The 14,547-nt window shown below is 41.5% G+C and overlaps 1 non-coding gene across 1 annotated transcript; it reads left to right on the top strand.

Moving 5' to 3' along the window:
- The first annotated feature begins 4,850 nt into the window (after positions 1-4,850).
- On the top strand, positions 4,851-4,976 carry LOC118759629 (U6atac minor spliceosomal RNA). Its single transcript, XR_004996318.1, has one exon. It is a non-coding gene; the product is annotated as a U6atac minor spliceosomal RNA (small nuclear RNA).
- Positions 4,977-14,547: the final 9,571 nt, after the last annotated feature.

Here is a 14,547-nt window from a genome sequence, read left to right as displayed (position 1 = left end):
TATTATAACTAGCAAAATTCTCCTACTAATCTAGTTTTCAAAACTTTCTACTTAATTTTTAAAATTTTATTTGAAAGAGAAAGACAGATGTCTTCCATCTGTTAATTCACTCCCTAAATGCCCCCAACAACTAAAGTTGGGCCATACTGAATCAAGGGGTCTAGAACTCAGCCTGGGTCTTCCACATAGTAGAAAAGGACCTGAATTAATGAGCCAGCATATGCTGCCTCCCCAGGTTTATTTTAACAGGCATCTGGATTGCAAGCCTGGGAGCTGGAATAGGAACCAGGCACTCTGATTTGGGACTTAGACAACCTGAGCAGTGACTCAGTCACTGCCCCAAATGCCCACCTCTCTTCTAAACTTGCGATCACTTTATTGATGGTTATAAAATCTTGGATTGCATGTTTTTTCAGTAATTCTGATTTAATTTAGTTTAAGCACTGTCAACACCATTTAATTTAGAAAACTCAAAAAGAGCTGTCATAAGTGGATTTGTCTACTCTCCCAATGCTGCTACTCTAGTAGCAATAACTTTGCAAAGCAACGATGCTCATGGGTGGCCATGAATGTGAGACAGGTGAGTGTGGACAGAACCCTAGCGAATCTAAGACAATTAAAATCTGGTTATGGGTTTATAACTAAGATGTAAATGTGTGTGTGCACTTTAATCCTATTAAGGAGAAAAGGATGAAGGGAATTTGACAAACTTGATGAAGGGATTTTTAACTGATATATGTTCAATAAACACATTGGTTCAGTAGCAAAAACACCAGATATGTATAAGGGAGCTGTTCAGTTTGTAGCAAACAGTCACGAAAATTTTCTTTCCACTTAATTAAAATCAATGGATTCACTGTCATAAATTGTGCTTTATTTGCTGAGTTACTTGAAGATGCGTTCTATCTTTCACTAGAACTACTTACTGCTGGTGTGGTTGAAAAGCAGATATGCAGGCACTCTCCTTTCCTGCTCTCATATCAGACATTTCTAATTGATTATAATGTTCTTTCTGTCTATACCTCTTTGCAATCTCATGGTCTTTTGAAATGCAATGCTTTGATCATCTCTTTCCAATCAGTCTGAGTTGGAACAAGCAATAAAATAATTTGCCACAGTGACTCTATGGATGGGACAGATTTATCTGCAAATACCTATGGTATCAGGAAGATCATAATCATCAACAAAATAGATATGCCTTAAGTAGTTATTATACTCTGAATCAAGTTCTCAACAGCGTATTATTGTATCAATGTCCTGAAGATAACTATTTAAAGAAATCCTGTGAGGACCTCCTTTTGAAAAATAGTCTGAAAGGAAGTTGTCATCTTTAAATTAATCTATTTGATAAAATCAACTGTCTATTGAATTTTCTTTGGGTATTATACACCTAAGAAGAAAAATAGAATTCAATATCAATTTTATTCGCTGGAGTATGAGATGCAGAAGAACTGGTATAAAGAGTGTTTTTTTTCAAGGAAAATAAGTTCAAACCAATAAGACAAAAATTAGAACATCCAATGGGAGTGAATGGAAAAACTATAAAATGATGTTTCTTTTCCCCTCCTCCTACCACTTGACATAGGAAGAATATTCATTTCTACTTTCCTTTTCTCGTGGAAAAAGTCTGTTGTCTGTTAGATCAACTTTCTTCAGAGCACCTAATCCTTAATAAATTAACTAAGCATAGAAGAATATCTTGTTAAGTGAGGCGTTTTAATTTAATCAGGATTTTTCCTTAAGCATTTTAATCAGGATTTTTCCTTGGGACCCATGAGAGCTCTTTTGAAAGGATATGGGCATACATACACATTATGTAAGGACAAATACTGCATCCACAAAAGGACTGTAGGTACAGCATTTTTTTTAAAGCAGATAAACTTATCACTAGCAAGGTAACTTCAAGCCCCATGAGGATGAACTCTTCCCCCAAACCCTAGTAAACTTTGTTTTCCAGTTCATTCTTACTTTTGAGGGAATTCTGGGCTTAAACAAATATTGTGTTAGTTTTTGACCACCTGTCATTTATTATGTAATAAAAGCTACAAGCACTTTGATCAAATCAACTAGTGTGGTTGAGTGCTGAGTGTTAGAGACTGCTTCAAGAGTTTAATCTATGTATCTTCAAACTGAATCTTCTCAAGAGATCTAATGAAGCATAAACTTTTATTCAATTCCTTTAAAAAAATCATGAAAATGTGTTCAAAAAACCCAAAGTCCTGTGTAAGTAATAAAACTGAAAAAAATTCTCATGATCTGTTACCTGTGGCCTGAAGTTTTAGCAGACAATGCTTAATATCCTCAGATAGAAAACCGAGGCTCATGGGAGGTACCCTTGGCTTTCTGGATTATTCAGTTTACAACAATTAGTATTAACACAATTTGCCCACATGATTCCACCTACTCATTCTAGGATTGTTGAGATTGGCATTGTGGTGTAATGCGTTAGGCTGCTATCTGTGATGCCAGTATTACATGATGGTTTTTGTTTGTCTTGGTTGCTCCATTTCTGACCTAATTCCCAGTTAATTTGCCTGGGAAATTAGCAGAAGATGGTTCAAGTGCTTGGGCCCTACTACCTATTTTGAGACCTGGGTAGACTTGCAGGCACCTGGCTTCAACCTGACCCAGACCTCATTGTTGTGTGCATTTAAAGAGTGATTTGATGGATGAAATCTCTCCTCTTGTCTTCCTCTCTTGCTGTAAATCCAGCTTTCAAGTAAATAAATAAATCTTTAATATATAAACAAAATATACAAATAAGACTATGTTAGAGGGATACACAGAAATCCTGGACTTTACCACCAGAACTCATAATTTATGTGCTTATTCACTCATTCATTCATTGTTTGTCTATTTATTTTATGCTACAGTTTCATAGGCTCAGAGATTTTTCTGAAGAAGTCAGGAGGGACTTGCACTGGGATGTAGTGGTAGGTTAAGCAACTGATAGTGATGGCATTCTGTACTGGAATATTGTTTTCTGACTCAGCAGTTATACTTCCCATCCAGCTCCCTGCTAGCATAGCTTGGAAAGCAACGGGAGATGGTTCCAAGGGTTTGGAAACCTGAAATCTATGTGTGAAATCTGGATGGAGTGCCTGCTGCTGGCTTCAGTCCAGTCCAGCCCCAGATGTTAGGGCCACTTGGGGAGTGAGCCAGCAGAAACCTCTTTCTGCTTCTGTTCTTTTCTGTCACTTTTTTTTTTCAAATAATAGGCAAAATAAATTTTTGAAAGAAAGGAAAAATTGGGGAAAGGCAGGGTTATAGCATCATAATGGCTAAGGAAAATCATTTCATAGTGTACAATGTGGTACAAAAGTTTCACTAGGGCCTGGCTCTATAGCATAGTGGCTAAAGTCCTCGCCTTGCACGCACCAGGATCCCGTATGGTAGCCAGTTCTAATCTCAGCGGCCCTGCTTCCCATCCAGCTCCCTGCTTGTGGCCTGGGAAAAAGTCCAGGACGGCCCAAAGCCTTGGGACCCTGCACCTACGTGGAAGACCCGGAAGATCTCCTGGCTCCTGGCTTCAGATTGGCTGAGCTCCAGCCATTGCGGTCACTTGGGGAGTGAACCATAGGATGGAAGATCTTCTGCTCTGTCTCTCCTTCTCTCTGTATATCCACCTTTCCAATACAAATAAATAAATCTTAAAAAAAAGTTTTGCTAAAGGCTTTAGTGTACAGTGAGTTACAAGAGTTTTTGCTACGTCCTGTACCTATTAGTGTTTTCAATCTTGGAGTTTGTTGAGGAAGCCTTAAGATACAGTTTGCTCCGGGTGGACAGGAGGAGGCTTGTATCCCAACCCTGGAGACTCCCAGATCCTCACCAAGGACTGTCAGTATGGGCACCAAGGACTACAATCCAACTACCAAGGAGACCACGGGGCATTGGAGTGCCTTCAGAGGCCAAGAACTCTAAGGTCACCCACCTCCCATTTGGATCTACCACATGGGATGGAAGAAGTCCAAATCCTTCCTTGCTGGATCCAAGGTCCTTGAAACGACAGCCAGGAGCCCTGAGTGGTCCGCAGAAACAGAAGAACAGTAAACTGCCTTTGGGACTAGGGAGGGGAGCTCTCTCTGGTACTTGCCTGGTTCTGACTTTGAGTCCCCACCCTCTCTTGCAATGACCATCAAGATCACTCCGGAAACCCCTCAAAACAAACAAACAACAAACAAACAAACAATCTAGAATAGATAGAGAACAACAAGGAAAGCTTAGAATCAGACAGGAAATGCTCAGCACGGATTCACTTATACCTTCCTAGGTGGGACACAAAGATTAGTTACTCCTCACTAGGGTATTGAAGATTTCTCTGCACAACCCTCCTAAAACTGTTCTGCACCTAAACTGTTGACATATGCCTTGTTAGAGTTATAAGCCAGTTTAGACTACCCAAAAAACAGCCAGGTTCAGCAAAATTATGCTTCAACACTATAAACTGCTAAATACTAAAATGAAAATAGACATTAAACAGCTGAATAGTAATCTATAGCCATTTCAAGGTGTATAGAACCCGGATGTATATAAACTAAAATTGAAATGTCAATGAAGAAGTCACAGGATGTGGTTAAGAACTTACATTTTTTTAAACATATTGGCTACTCAGTACCATGTCAATTAATTCCATAATGTTGTGGCCTGGGAAAGCAGTTGAGGACGGCCCCAAACCTTGGGACCCTGAACCTGTGTGGGAGGCCCGGAGGAGCTCCTGACTTCCGGCTTTGGATCAGTGCAGCGCTGGTCATTGCGGTCACTTGGGGAGTGAATCATCAGATGGAAGATCTTCCTCTCTGTCTCTCCTCCTTTCTGTATATCTGATTTTGCAATAAAAATAAATAAATCTTGTGTTGTATGAAAGGAGAGAAGGTTAGCACTCCCCTTGACAAGGATGGAAGAGGCCCTCGGGACTGACAACACGCATAAGGTTAAGGCATTGCCACCTACTTCGTGGCATCTAACCACTGTTTTTGTCAACAATCCCAAGAAGCAGGAGTGAGAGTGGCGCTTTCTCCGCTTTCTCCGCTCACAGGGCTCTAGGACATAGTCTGAGGCAAGATGGAGGGTGAGGGGCCTTCACACTTCATCCCTTCCGCCCATCACGACATGCAAAGCAACTACACCTGGATTTTTCCAAACAACTTTATTTCCTCAAAGTCTTCCTTAACCCCATGGAACAGGAAGCTGCCACTTGGATAGGGCCCAGTATTAGGGGCTGCCTTTTTTTCCCCTGCTTCTTCCCCAGTGTCCCTCCAATTTAAAAATATAGTTCTGTATTTTTGTGGTCCCCCCCAAAAAATAAATAAATCTTAAAAAAAAAGGGATAATGGGAGTTCCCTCAAACTACAAAATACTAGTTAGATTTCTTCTGCTTCTGGAGATTGAATTAGTGATGTAGGATGGTTGGAGTTTGTTAATTTTTTTTTTAAAGATTTATTCAGTTTATTACAAAATCAGATATACAAAGAGGGGGAGAGACAGAGAGGAAGATCTTCCATCCGATGATTTACTCTCCAAGTGAGCCGCAACGGCCGGGGCGCGCCAATCCGAAGCCAGGAACCAGGAACCTCTTCCGGGTCTCCCACATAGGGTACAGGGTCCCAAAGCACTGGGCCGTCCTCAACTGCTTTCCCAGGCTACAAGCAGGGAGCTGGATGGGAAGTGGAGCTGCTGGGATTAGAACCGGCGCCCATATGGGATCCCGGGGCGTTCAAGGGGAGGACTTTAGCCACTAGGCCATGCCGCCGGGCCCGGAGTTTGTTAATTTTATGTGTACCAATGGAAATAGCAGTAGGCTTGTTATAGAAGATGTGGATGTGCTATATTGCCCTCGCTTGGTAGAAGTCTCTCATCTATTTCTATCAAGCGTTTTGGTAGATGTGGAGGACTTGTATTTGAATGATTGTCTCTCATCTGGTTTGTCATGGCTAGTTAAGTGCTCTACTTGCTGAATGGTAGTAGCAGAGTGAACAAAGGCTTGGGAACAAATGGGAATCAGCTACAGAAAATCATTGAATGGTGTGTTCATTGGCACTGGGTGCTCCTTACCAGATAATAGGAACAAAATTAATATAGCTACTCAAGTCACATGTTCCTTGGGGGGTCACAGGCATGCTATATGTGGACACTGAGTCATTTGTCTGCTACTGACTCTCTTGGGCTGATGGTACTTTGACCAAGTTCAGCCATCTGTGTCTATTCTTTTCGAATCTTGTCTGTCTTATTAGCCCTTCTCTCTTTTCAGTCCTGGATTATTCAATTGTTTCGAAGAAAAAGAAGATAGGACTCATTTATTCTTTTTTTTTTTTTAAAGATTTATTTTATTTTTTTTACAAAGTCAGATATACTGAGAGGAGGAGAGACAGAGAGGAAGTGGAGCTGCCGGGACTAGAACCAGAGGCCATATGGGATCAAGGTGAGGACCTTAGCCACTAGGCCACGCTGCCGAGCCCGTGGACTCATTTATTCTTATATCTCTTTGCTGAATTTTATTTAGATCCCAGTTCTTAAAACTCAAGAATTGAACATTGTATGTCTTTTTTGATTCCATGTTAATATCTTTCTTTTCTTTTTTTGTTAATATCCTTCTTTAAATCAAAGCGTAGGGGTCAGCATTTGTCTCAACAGGTTGTTACCATTTGCAATGCCAGTATTCCATATTAAGGTACAGGTTTGAGCCCCGTGCCACCAACATGAGAAACCTAGGTGAAATTCAGCTCCTCCCTTCTGCTGAGGACAACCTATTTGAGGAAGTCAAACAGTTAATGGAAGATTTTTTTTAAGATTTATTTATTTGTATTGGAAAGGCAGATATACAGAATGGAGGAGAAACAGAGAGGAAGATCTTCCGTCCTATGGTTCACTCCCCAAGTGAGCACAATGGCTGGAGCTTAGCCAATCTGAAGCCAGGAGCCAGGAGATCTTCCGGGTCTCCCACGCAGGTGCAGGGTCCCAAGGCTTTGGGCCATCCTGGACTTTTTTCCCAGGCCACAAGCAGGGAGCTGGATGGGAAGCAGGGCCGCTGAGATTAGAACCGGCGACCATATGAGATCCTGGTGTGTTCAAAGTGAGGACTTTAACCACTATGCTATCGCACCGGGCCCAAATGGAAGATTTTTTTTTTTTCTCTCTCTTTAGTGTATTGTGTGTGTAAGTCTCCCCTTCTCCGTCACTCAGTCTTTCAAATAAATAAAATGCTTCTACAAATAAAAACCAAAACCCAAGATAAGGCAATGCATGACTTCCTGCAACTGCCAGAGTGGAGGAAAGAACCACAAGGTTCTTGTGAAGAAATGGAATGACAAGTGCAAATGGAATAACAAAGTTTGTGGATCACAATTGAAATATTCTCTTCCTCTCTGAACAGTTCATTTGCTTTCATTATACTGTGACAACCACTGTAGAAAACTCTTGGTCAGGCATTTTATTTGGCTTTTGTTTTGTTAAAGTATTTATTTATGTTTTTAATTAAAAGGCAGAGTTAGAGAGAGAGAAGAAGAGACACACAGAGAAAGAACATTTCCATCCACTGGTTCACTCCCCAGATTGGTGCAAAAGCAATAGCCAGGGCCGGACCAGACAAAAGTCAGGAGCCTCACTCAGGTCTCCCAGGTGATTGTGGGGACCCAAACACCTGGGCCATCCTCTACCACTTTTCCTAGGTGCAACAGCAGGGAGCTGGATCCTAAGTGGAGTCACTGGAACTCATAGGATGCCAGCAGTGTGGGCACTGGCTCAACCTGCCAAACCACAGCATTGGTCCCATGTTTAGCTTCCTTAACCATAGAAAACACATTATAGCCTTAGTTAATAATTGAGGTAAAGGAAGCCTAGATAGGCGAAGTATTATGTACAAGCTCGTACAACAAGTAAATCACCTAACTAGTACTCTGAGTCAAAGCTTTGTAATTCCCTAGTTATCTGCTTAACTGCTCACTCACCAACCCTAATGCTAGCCCTGAATGGCACACTGCAAGTAAATAATGGTGTGTCCTGTCCCTTACTTGCTTTCCATATTTCTTTTTACAAATGCTTATTTACTTATTTTCAATTAGTAAAAGAGGAACAGAGAAGGAGAGAGAGAAAGAGAAAGAGAGACTCTTATTGGGTGGTTCATTCCCCAAATTCCTGCAATAGTCAGGGTCAAAACAAGCCAAAGAAAGAAGCTGGAAACTCCACTTGGGTGTCCCCTGTGGATGGCAGAGACTCAAGCAAGTGCTTAGGCCTCAGGAAGTTGGATGGGAAGCAGAGACAGAACTTGAACCCAGGCAGTCTGAACTGGAACTTGGGTGCCCTGAGTGATGCCATAACACTCACTCCACTTTTTTTCCAAACACCAGGTTTTGAACAAAGAGCGTATCGACATTGGTGCTGCAGGATGAGCATTCCCTTGGCTGATAGGACTGTATGGTAAAGGTGCACCAATAGCTGGAATATCGGGAGGCTGACTTGATGCTGTCTGGCTTGCCACAGAGGCAACAGCTTTGCTTCAGTCTGCTGTGGGTGTCTGTACAGAATCCCCAGGGACCTGCAGGCGCCTTGCCTGCTTCTAGCACTGTCTTTCCTTAGGAGGCTGTGCAAAACAGCAGCTAATTGTTCTCCCTTTCACTCACAGCTCTCTCTGCTTACACCTGGGCCTCTTTCTAGTGAATGCTACTCTTCCATTTTCCTTTGGATGGCTCCTCTGGCCCAGAGCCACGTCCACAGGAAAACAAGAAGCTTCCTTTTTGAGACGAGAGATTCCTCATTCTCCACAGTATCTCCCCAGTAGATAAAGAGTTTGGCTTATTGTTTTTTCAAGGATGTTGCAGCTGAATTATCCACCTCTGTACTTTCTTCCACTTGCTTTTATGGCATTTCTCCATTCTCCATTGTTCCTTGTAACTTTTTTTTGATGACAAAAGATACCCTCCATTTACATTTGAAAAAGGGTACTGACTGCTGTTATAAAGCCAGAACAATACCCACTATAGCTTAACTTCAGTCCCACTTACTCAATTGAATAGGTGTTTAATATTTTAATAAGATAAAGACCTCTTTTAGTACCTGCTGTTGGTTCAGTGAAGTTTATGGTGTATCTTTTACATTCTTTTCTGCATTTAAATGCTAATATTTTCTCTCTCACCCCAGAGCAGTTTAGTACACAGCAGGGAACACTTTCCCTTGGTGATGAAAACAATATTTTTAAGGTAAGTGGGGCTTTTAGTTAAAGTATAACCAGGAGGCCCATTAAGGAATGTGTTCAATGTCCCAGGACCTGCTTTTTCACATCTAAGCTACTATTATATGTGCTTGAATTAAATACCCTTTTATAAAATGGTTTACTTATTTTTAGTTGAAAGGCAGATTTACAGAGAGAAGGAGAGACAGAAGAATCTTCCTTCTGTCCACTGGTTCACTCCCCAAATAGCTGCCAACAGCTAGAGCTGAGCTGATCTGATGCCAGGAGATTCTTCCAGGTTTCTCAGGTGGGTGCAGGGTCCCAAGGCTTTTCGGCATCGTCGACTGCCTTCCCAGGCCAATAGCAGGGAGCTGGACGGAAGTGGAGTAGTCGGGACACCTGCCCCCATATGGGATCCTGGTGGTTGCAAGGCAAGGATTTAGCCACTAGGTTATCACTCCAGACCCCAAATTAAATACTTTTCTTTGTTAGTTTTTGAGAAGAAAAAAGGTCAATAAAACACTTTTGTAGGGTTAATAAAAATAACGCCTGTTAATTGAGACCTACAAAGCCTGAAGTAAAGTTGAAAGGACTAGGACCTGTTCTTTAAGTTAACAGCCTCTGAAGCCTGACTTGCTGTTATTCAGATAGAATTATTATTTTCTCAAAGACAGATTTATAGTAATATTAAGTAATAATTACTTGGAGTAGTTGTGAGGCAAGGACTAACATATTCTTTCTCCATTTGAAGACCTACATGTGAAACGAAATCATAACTAGAAGATTGTGTGGCGCTCATGGAATCTGCCTATAAGTTGATTGAATTGTTTCCAACGTCAGGCTGAGATTACTTGGCTTATTGGTGGTTTCTTGGGACCATTGGAGTTCATAGAATTTTCAGAAGCTTGGTACTTATCTTGGCTATACATATTTTGGTTCCTTAAAAATACTATATGAGCTTGTCTGGAGGTTCTAGCAGGGGAGCACAGCTACTCCTATGCCCTTGACCGAAGACAGCTCCTCCTTTGGGGGGAGTCGTCCTCTTCGACCGGGCGCATGTGCAGCTTCGAGAGGGACGCACATGGAGCGGTGAGGGAGGAAGGGGACACCTGCCTAGCCAGCCAGATCAGCCGAATCAACCCTGGCGATCAATGGGGTGACCGATGTTGCAGCCAGATCGCCCTCACATCCGTAGAACTAATTGTCTTGCCCATCTTCCTGTAGTGCGTGAACCTTTTTACACTAATTATGTCAAGATTGTCAAATAAATAAATAAATAAATAAATAAATAAATAAATAAATAAATAAAAAATACTATATGAGGATGGGTTTATAAAGCGCTGGTTAGGATGCCTATGCACCATATCAAAGTGCCTGAGTTCAATGTCTTGCTTGATCTCCTTGTTCCAGCTTCCTGCTAATGTAGACTGTGGGAGGCAGTGGTGATGACTCAGAGAGTTGGATTCCTGCCACTGACATAGAAGATATATATCAAGCTCCTGGCCCCTAGCCTCTGCTTGGCTCAATCTCAGACATTGCGGGACTTCAAGAGTGAATCAGTAGGCGGAGTCTCTTTCTGTCTCTCAGATACATGAAGAAACAAGAAAATTAAAAAATAACTTTTTCTTTGTGATTCTCTTGGCTATCATTGAGATCAGTGATCTAACACATTGTTCTCCACAATAGAAATTTCAGCGGTGTCATACTATTCAAAGTGCATCAAATGAGGTAAGTGTTGTGGCTGTGCTTTAAACCATCACTTGATTTCATTATCTGTACTGCTATTGTATTCGTAGCATTTGGCTGCTGAACTCACACAGAACTTTAAAATACAAACACCTAAGTTAGTAGTACTCTGAGGGTGGAAACAAACACATTACGGTGTTTTGGAGGTGGGCCTGGTTGGGGGCTCTTGGTGCACCTGCAGGCGAGTCCTTAGAGGCTAGTTCTCTCTGAGGGTCACTGACAGAGATTAAATGGGGCCCAGAATTTCTGCAGCGTGGCTCACCATGTGATCTACCATGTGGTCTTTCCTCCATATGCTCTGCCATTGCTATCCACTGCCTATACAGAAGTTAAGCCAAATGGGGAACACACAGTCTTGAAACTGAATCTTTAAAACTGTGAGCTAAATAAAAAAAATTTTTTCCTTTAAAAAAAAATCATCACTTGAGACTCTGCCATCTCAGATCAAGGGTACTAGTTCCGTTCCTAGCTGCTCTGCTTCTGATGCAACTCCCTGTTGATATGCCTGCCAAGACAGTGGAGGAGGTTCTGAGTGCTTTGGCCCCTGCTACCACGTAGGAGACCAGAATGGAGTCGCTCGTTCCTGACCTAGGTCTGATCAAGACTTTGTCGATGCAGTTATTTAGATGGTAAATCTCTGGATGTATGATCTCTCTTTTTCCCTCTCTGTCTCTATCTCTATTCCTCCATCTTTTGAATAAATAAATAGTTTTAAAAGTGCATTGAGCAAGATTGTCAAGTCCTGGATGGTGTTTGGAATCACAACACAATTTACCCGAATGATTTCCTTTTTTCTAACTTAGGTTATTGGGGAAATAACCCCCCTCCTCTTTTCATCTTAACAAATGCTTGCTTTAGTCATTTTAGATAACTTTGACTGTTTCTGCTGTCACTCAGTATGCGCTGATTACCCCAAGATACTCAGAAGCTTATAGGAAATGCATTTAAAAAGATCCATAGATTTCAAAATTGTTTTGTAACCAACCACAGTTCAGATCTCCCACATAGGTGTCAGGAACTCAGTTATTCTAATCATTATGTCTTCCACCCAGGGTCTTCATCAGCTCGAAACTGAAGTCTGGAGCCAGAGCTGGGAATTGAATCCAGGTACTTCAGTGTAGGACAGTTGTGTAACTCCTAGGCTAACTTCCTATTCCTATACTCCATTTTTTTTCATGACATAATGTATGCAGGCATTGAAACATTACATTGGTATCTTATATGTAAATCTTATGTATTATTATGTGTAAATAAAATTTTTAAATTAAGATTTCCTCTCTTTTTATTATTTCTGAGTTTAATTTCTAGAAACAAGCATTCTTGCTCATCACAAGTGTTAACCCCGTGTCTTCATCAAATGGAGAGAAAATCCATTTATAAGCAAAAGGTCATAGGCTTGATTGAGAGTGAACTACATGTAAATGTGTTTTCTCTAGACAGATCCTAGATTTGCCAGTAGAGTTGAGTTAAAATTTCACATAATTTTGTATATTGGCATTGTGTTAAATGTTTCCCTAAGTGGGAATTCACTTTTAGAAGTTTAAAGGTATAAATACACTGACAAAATTTTCAAAAAATTCCTTTGTCAAGCTATATAACTATATATAACTGGTATCTCTGGCTTGGCAAATACAGTTGCTGTATATATAGAAGCTTTGTCTCTCCAGCAGCTCTGTAAAGGGAATGACATTCCCTCCGCCTCTGTACACTCATTCCTGCCATCCTGGCTCCCCATACTGTCTTCACATAAATCCTATCTTTTTTGTTTTCTTTCAGAAAGACCTGTTTTCATTCTTGGCTCTTTCCTTTACTAGCTCTGCCATTCGAATTTTTTTGTTTCCTGTTTGAACAGCTAATAATATACAATGGAGGGAATTAACTGAGATGATCCATACAACATGTTTAGCATGGTTCTTGGCACAGTTTAAGATGGAAAAGATAAGTTATTTTGATTTTTCTTCAGCCACACTGAAGAATGTGTCTCCAACCCCCATATCATCTTGCACACCCTCTACCCCCCGCTACGAAGCCTGCCCAAACTAAGCCAGAGTTAGTCTGTCCTTTGTTCCTGTCAGTTTCAAAACACTTCTCTTCTTGTCCTGGAAGTCACTAACTTGCCTGAAAAGCTTTGTCTCCTCATTCACACTGTAAAATAGAGCCAGCCTTAATATCACCCCATGTTGCACATTTTAAAAAAAGATTTATTGGCTGAAAGGAAGAAATAGAGAAGGGAAAGAGATGGATGGATGGATGGATAGATAGATAATGATTTTCTACGCACTAGTTCACTTCCAAAATGGCCTGGGCCATTGGTGGCAGAGCTGCAAGCACTTGGACCATCTTCTGGCTATTTTTCTTTTTTTTTTTTAATTTAAAGATTTATTTGTTTTGATTGGAAAGGCAGATATACTAGAGGAGAAGAGACAGAAGAAGATCTTCTATCTGATGGTTCGCTCCCCAAGCGGCCGCAACAGCTGGAGCTTAGCCAATCCGAAGCCAGGAGCCCCTTCCGGTCTCCCATGTGGGTACAGGGTCCCAAAGCTTTGGGCCGTCCTGGACTTTTTCCCAGGCCACAAGCAGGGAGCTGGATGGAAAGCGCAGATTCTGGGATTAGAACCAGCGCCCATATGGGATCCTGGTGCGTTCAAGGCAAGGACTTTAACCGCTATGCCATTGGGCCGGGCCCTTCTGCTATTTTTCTAGGTGGTTTAGCAGTGAGCTATATGAGAAGCAGAGGAGCTGGGAGTTTGATTGGCACACTGCACTGATATGCAATGCTAGTGTTGCAACTGGTAGCTTAAGCCATTGCAGCACAATTCTGGCCCTTGCTTTGTTAATTCCTATATCCCTGAAGACAAGTGTGACTTCTGCCTCAGAGGTTGCTTTGAGGATTGAGTTAATGCTTATAACACTCCTAAAACAATACCTGGTGCATGGGAAGCACTCCGCGACATTAGATTTGTTTTGTTTCTGTGATTATTGTTAGTGTCAGTACAGGGATTTGTATAGGGTAAGTACTCAATATCTGATAAAGCAAATGCAAGAGAAAAACACACACTCTTTTTCTCATTAAGGTAGCTGAGTAGCTTAGAATCAAAGCAACACAATTACCCTCTGTTATTTTTATCTCTTTGTATATATGTGGTTCAGAAGGTACTAAATTCTTTGTATCCAAGACAAACTAACCACCTAGGCCTGACCCCTAATGTTTCCTAGTCCCTGTCTGTTGTGACATTGTGCTTGGAAAAACAGCACAGGATTCAAATTGTTCAGTGAGCTAAATGCCAGTCTTAGGACTTTGGGTAGCAGTCTAGAATAGGTGGCATTTGTCCTAAGTTCAATTTATTTATGGGTCATCCTCGAACTGCTGCTGGCCCCATTTGCTACTAGTGGGAGTGACTCTGTCAAAGAACAAGGCCTGAGCCCGGCACAGTAGCCTAGCAGCTAAAGTCCTCACCTTTTATGCGCCAGGATCCCATTTGGACACGCACAAGTTCTAATCCTTGCGGTCCCACTTCCCTTTCAGCTGCCTGCTGCCTTGAAGGTTAAAACATTGTTCACAAGGATATGACGTTTGTCTTTTACACTTTCATTGCCCCAGTGGAATGTGAGTTTGCCAGATTGTGTGTGGTAGTACA

The sequence above is a fragment of the Ochotona princeps genome, chromosome 4 (assembly GCF_030435755.1).
Source record: "Ochotona princeps isolate mOchPri1 chromosome 4, mOchPri1.hap1, whole genome shotgun sequence".
NCBI classification, from domain to species: Eukaryota; Metazoa; Chordata; class Mammalia; order Lagomorpha; family Ochotonidae; genus Ochotona; species Ochotona princeps.
This window is presented reverse-complemented; position numbering and strand designations above follow the sequence as displayed.